The sequence below is a fragment of the Salvelinus sp. IW2-2015 genome, unplaced genomic scaffold, assembly GCF_002910315.2.
Source record: "Salvelinus sp. IW2-2015 unplaced genomic scaffold, ASM291031v2 Un_scaffold3707, whole genome shotgun sequence".
NCBI classification, from domain to species: domain Eukaryota; kingdom Metazoa; phylum Chordata; class Actinopteri; order Salmoniformes; family Salmonidae; genus Salvelinus; species Salvelinus sp. IW2-2015.
Genome location: NW_019944984.1, coordinates 117,184 through 123,381, shown reverse-complemented (window position 1 = coordinate 123,381; position 6,198 = coordinate 117,184).

The following is a 6,198-nucleotide window of genomic DNA, read 5'->3' as shown; positions in this document are numbered from 1 at the left end:
GACTCAAGTTGATAAAGGAACTGTATTTCCTCTGTCCACTCAACTTCATAATTTCATGGTGGTACCCACTTGCATACACAAGTGTCACCCAGTTTCCTACCCTACCATGTTCTACAGTGTCCTATGTATGCTTATCAAACTTCTTAACCAGGTGCAAAGTCATACGACACTGATCATGAACAGATTCACCATTCTTTAAACGTCAGCTTCACTTTTAAAGAGGATAATGATGACAGAAAAACTCTAAATTAATCCTCCAGCTATTCAAAAGGAGATGTGGTTGTGGAATTTAATCATGTTATAACTTCTTGCCTCCAAAATAAGTCCTTTCTTGCGGTCCTATAATATATAAAGCTGCAGAGCAAATCGCTTTCTTCCAACAATGGTTCGAAGGAAAGGTTTCATTAAACCCTTTGCCTTTAGCAAAGAAAATCCCATTTATACTGTCTTCAAAAAAACGGGTTCTTCAGATGAAATGTTTTCAGATTAATTGTCAGAGCCTCCATTATCCCTCTGCACCATAGAAGAAACACCCCTTTAGTCAAACGCATTTTTACACATAGTACACTCCTTCTCTCCGTTTCTTATCTGATTGTCATGAAGACGAGAAGTGCGACGATGACGCTTGCGCACAGAGAAGTGATCTGAAACCCCTTCCGTTATCAACTCCACAACCCTGTCAGTCTTTCCTTAATCGATGATTCAGATGACACATGTGGCTGTCTTCCGATACTACAAAAGGTAACACCCTCTACCAATTGTGATTAGCCATGCCTATACTTTAACTACACATTTCAGTAGCAGCTTCGTAAGTAGATGAACATACTTTTGAGATGCCACTGAAGAAACCCAACTCGTATGATCCAGAGTATAAAGTTGTGACTGGAACCCACATTAGTAAGCTCAATAGTGGCGGTAATTCATACGACATTCCAGAGCAGTCGCAGGAAGGATAAAGACTGCATCCGCTAAAACAAGCCACGAGTAACTTTAATGATATAAATGACATTCCAAAGATCATCATCGTCACGCTGTCATTCTCAGAGCGATACACAGATTAGGTTACGATTTGTGACACATATCATGCATAACCACCCTGCTCTGAGCAATAACCAACCGAGACAATTCATGGCTTGCATATTCTGTAAGTCAAGATTCTACTTATTGTTTTGTCTGTAGGCATTTTTCTCCGTTCAATACACCTGAATCTGCCTTCACATCACAGTGCCCAATACACCTGAATCTGCCTTCACATCACAGTGCCCAATAAACCTGAATCTGCCTTCACATCACAGTGCCCAATACACCTGTATCTGCCTTCACATCACAGTGCCCAATACACCTGTATCTGCCTTCACATCACAGTGCCCAATACACCTGAATCTGCCTTCACATCACAGTGCCCAATACACCTGAATCTGCTTCACATCACAGTGCCCAATACACCTGAATCTGACTTCACATCACAGTGCCAATAAACCTGAATCTGCCTTCACATCACAGTGCCCAATACACCTGTATCTGCCTTCACATCACAGTGCCAATACACCTGTATCTGCCTTCACATCACAGTCCCAATACACCTGAATCTGCCTTCACATCACAGTGCCCAATACACTGAATCTGCCTTACATCACATGCAACACCTGAATCTGCCTTCACATCACAGTGCCAATACACCTGAATCTCCTTCACATCACAGTGCCCAAACACCTGAATGCCTTCACATCACAGTGCCAATACACCTGAATCTGCCTTCACATCACAGTGCCCAATACACCTGAATCTGCCTTCTCATCACAGTGCCAATACACCTGAATCTGCCTTCACATCACAGTGTCCAATACACCTGAATCTGCCTTCACATCACAGTGCCCAATACACCTGAATCTGCCTTCACATCACAGGTCCAATACACCTGAATCTGCCTTCACATCACAGTGCCCAATACACCTGAATCTGCCTCACATCACAGTCAGTTTTTGTAACTGGAAAAAGGCGCTGTTTAAAGATTCTGGGTTTAAGTTCCATTCAAAGGCAGAGCATCATATCAATGCTATGTATTACTTGGAATCAGCATCAAAGGGCTATTGAAAGCAACTCATCAATGTTAGATGTCATAAATGAGAACCAGAAAAAGAAAGTGGAGGAAAACTGTACTTACATTAAAACAATTGCAGATGGGCTCCTATTAACTACTACTTAAAATAAAGCTCAGAGAGGTCATGAGAGTCTGATGAGCAGAGAGTCTGATGACTCTCACAACAAGTGTCATTTTTTGACAATCTTAGAAGAAATAGCAAAGCATGACCCTCATTAGAAAAGGATGAATGCATGTGGAAATGCTAAGTAACAAGCCACCAATCCAGAACAAAGTTCTTGAGGGCTGAGCTGAGATGTCCAACGTGAACTAATAAGAGAAGTAAAAGAAAGTGAAGTTTTTAGTGTAATTTCAGATGAAACAAAGATTTTAAGGAAGAATAACAATTGTCTTTAGTTGTGAGGTACTATACAACGGGCCATCCACGAAAGCTTTTTACACTTTAGTCAGCTGAAAGCTTAAATGCAGCAGGTCTCACAAAAATGATAATTGATTGCCTTGAAAAACACGGTCTGGACAACAGGAATAATCTTGTGGGGCAAGGATATGACGGTGCATCCGTCCTGAGCAGAAAGCATTCTGGTGTGTCTGCACAGATTAAAAACAGTGCACGATTAGCATTTTATGTGCACTGTAATGCACCATTGTTTGAATGTGGTTCTTGTCGAAGCTGAAAATCAGTGCCTGAGGCAGTTCACTTTTTTGCTCTCCTGCAGAAGCTTTATAACTTTGTATCTGGCTCGTACATTCATCTCAAGTGGCTTGGAGTTCAGAAAGATCTGTATCCACAGCAGCAGCCCAGGGAACTACGGAGACTTACGGATGTAAGGTGGGCATGCAGATACATGGCATGCCGTAATCTGAGGGACAGGCTTCCAGCAGTTCTGAGAGCTACAGGATATCACACTTGAAATAGTGGTGATGGATCAGTGGAGGCAAGGGGTCTTCTTTCTCAGATAGATGTACATTTCATAGGGCTTTTGGTTACCTTTTGTAAAGTGCTTGGATCTAGTAGGTGCCCTTACAGACACATTCCAGGACTACAGAAATTAGGGTTACTGGGTGTTCTTCTCTTCCTCTAGCCCCACTTTACAGGAGAATCTGGTCCGTCTGTCTCCATTTCAGTAGTTATTATTCTGAAACCTCTCCTGACGGTGTCCAGGGTGTTTTCTTCTCTTCCTCTAGCCCACTTTACATGGAGAATCTGCTTCTTCTCATTTCAGTAGTTATATTCTGAAACCTCTCCTCGACGGTGTCCAGGGTGTTTCTATCTTCTTCACTTCCAGCTCTAAGTCTTTTATTAACTGTTTTCCAAGGTATTGATACCCACTTCCCCAGACAATATTATGGTATTGATACCCACTTCCCAGAGAATAGTTATTATTGATACCCACTTCCCCAGAGAATAGTTATGGTATTGATACCCACTTCCCCAGAAAGTTATGTTGATCCATCCCCGAGATAGTTTGTAATTGTGCCTATTAATTGGTCACGGAGCATTATTTAACTTTATTTTGGATGCAATGTTCAGATATTCACAGAAGTAATATAGCATAACACAATCATCCAACCGAAAAATGTAGGCTACATTTGTCAAGCGCTAACTGAGGAAAGATTGACCCAACACAAGCAGTAATATTTTCTAACTCTCGGCTGACATAAAACTACAATATGAATTAGCTAATAGCAATTATTATGTATAATTAATCACATCACGGTGAGCTCACCATTGAATCGAATAATTATGTAAAACACTTTTGAAACGCGAAAGTAATCCGACGATTAGTTTCAGCACGCAGCTTATGCATTTGTTCCTCAGAGAAACCGAAGATAATAAGAGAAGACAAGATGAGTTTGGTCTGTTATAGTATGCATGTTGAAGGGTGTGTCAATCACTGTCGTTCACATCCCACCCTCATTTCCGGAAGTCCTCAAAAAATGAGTGAATCTTACTCACCTCTTTTGTTATAACATCTTTGGTCAACAGACGGTCACGTTCCTGACTGGTGTTTTCTCTTGTTTTGTATGTGTTTATGGTCAGGGCGTGAGTTTTGGGTGGGCAAGTCTCATGTTTTCTGTTTCTATGTTGGTTTTGGGTTGCCTGGTATGGCTCTCAATCAGAGGCAGGTGTTTGACGTTTCTCTGATTGAGAGTCATATAAGGTAGGTTGTTCTCAACTGTTTGTTTGTGGGTGGTTGTCTCCTGTGTCTGTATGTATGTATGTATGTATGGTATGTTCGTGCCACACGGGACTGTAGCGTTTGTTTGTAGTCGTGTACCTGTTCTGAGTTCTGCGTTTATGTAAGTTCGCATGTCCAGTTGTCTACTCGGTTTGTTGTTTTGGGTTATTTATAGTCAAGTTCTGTTTTCGTTTTTTCTGTAAATAAATATGTCATTAACAACCGCTGCGCCTTGGTTTCAATCCCCTATCCTCCTCTTCGGTTGAAGACGGAGGAGACTACCGTACAGAAACACCACCAAATACCTAGAACAACAGCGGGGAAAAGGCAAGCGACAGCAACCGCCAGAGGATCCCAGGATTCATGGACATGGGAGGAGATATTGGATGGTAAGGGACCTTGGGCTCAACCWGGAGAATATCGCCGCCCCAAAGCTGAGCTGGAGGCAGCGAAAGCAGAGAGGCGGCGATATGAGGAGGCAGCACGGAGGCAAGGCTGGAAGCCTGTGAGTACAACCCAAAAATTTGAGCGAGAGTACGGGCAGACACCGTGATACGCAGTAGAGCGCATGGTGTCTCCTGTACGCGTGCATAGCCCGGTTCGGTACATTCCAGCTCCACGTATCGGCCGGGCTAGATTGAGCGTTGAGCCGGATGTCATGAAGCCGGCCCAACGCATCTGGCCACCAGTGCGTCTCCTCGGGCCGGCTTACATGGCACCAGCCTTAAGTATGGTGTCCCCGGTTCGCCTACATAGGCCGGTGCGGGTTATTCCACCTACCCGCACTGGTCGGGCGACGGGGAGCATACAACCAGGTAAGGTTGGGCAGGCTCAGTGCTCAAGGGAGCCAGTATGCCTGCATGGTCCGGTATTTCCGGCGCCACCTCCCCGCTCCAGCCCAGTACCACCAGTGCCTACACCACGCACCAGGCTTCCAGTGCGTCTCCAGAGCCCTGTTCCTCCTCCACGCACTAGCGCTGTGGTGCGTGTCTCCAGCCCATTACCACCAGTGCCTACACCACGCACCAAGCCTCCTGGGTGTCCCCAGAGTCCTGTGCGTCCTGTTGCTGCTCCCCGCACTAGCCTAAAGGTGCGTGTCCTTAGCCCGGTACCTCCAGTTCCGGCGCCACGCACCAGGCCTATAGTGCGTCTCAGCYGGCCAGAGTCTGCCGTCTGCCCAGCGGCGCCTGAACTGCCCGTCTGCCCAACGCCGTCTGAACTGTCCGTCTGCCAAGCGCCGCATGAACTGCCTGTCTGGACTGAGCCTTCAAAGCCGACACTGGAGCAACAATGTAGAATATCTCTCTAGTGTGTAAACATATGATTGTAAATATTCATTGTCAACTGGAGTCATTCATTAATAATAGAATGAATCACCACACTGTGTTTTAAAAACTGGTTTCATTAATAGAATGAATCACCACACTGTGTTGTTAAAACTGATTTCATTAATATAATGAATCACCACACTGTGTTAAAACTGATTTCATTAATATAATGAATCACCACACTGTGTTGTTAAAACTGGTTTCATTTACACATCATTGATCTTGTTGTTATTGGTCTTCTTGGTGTTTGTAAATATTGGTAGAATGTTTATTTGTCAAATTCTTGACACAACAATCTTGTTTGTATGAACTCAACTCAACTGAATAAAATGATGTCTCAAATAAATGGTGACACTCTCTTCTGTCACCTAATATGAAACATTCTACCTCAAATCCAAAACGCTGGAGCATAGCACCAAATCTTGCTTGTTGTTAGGTGACCAAATACTTATTTTAGCAAATTCATTAAATCCTACAATGTGATTTTCTGGATTTTCTTTTCTCATTTTGTCTGTCATAGTTGAAGTGTACCTATGATGAAATATCACACTGGCCTCACTCATCTTTTTAAGTGGGAGAACTTGCACCA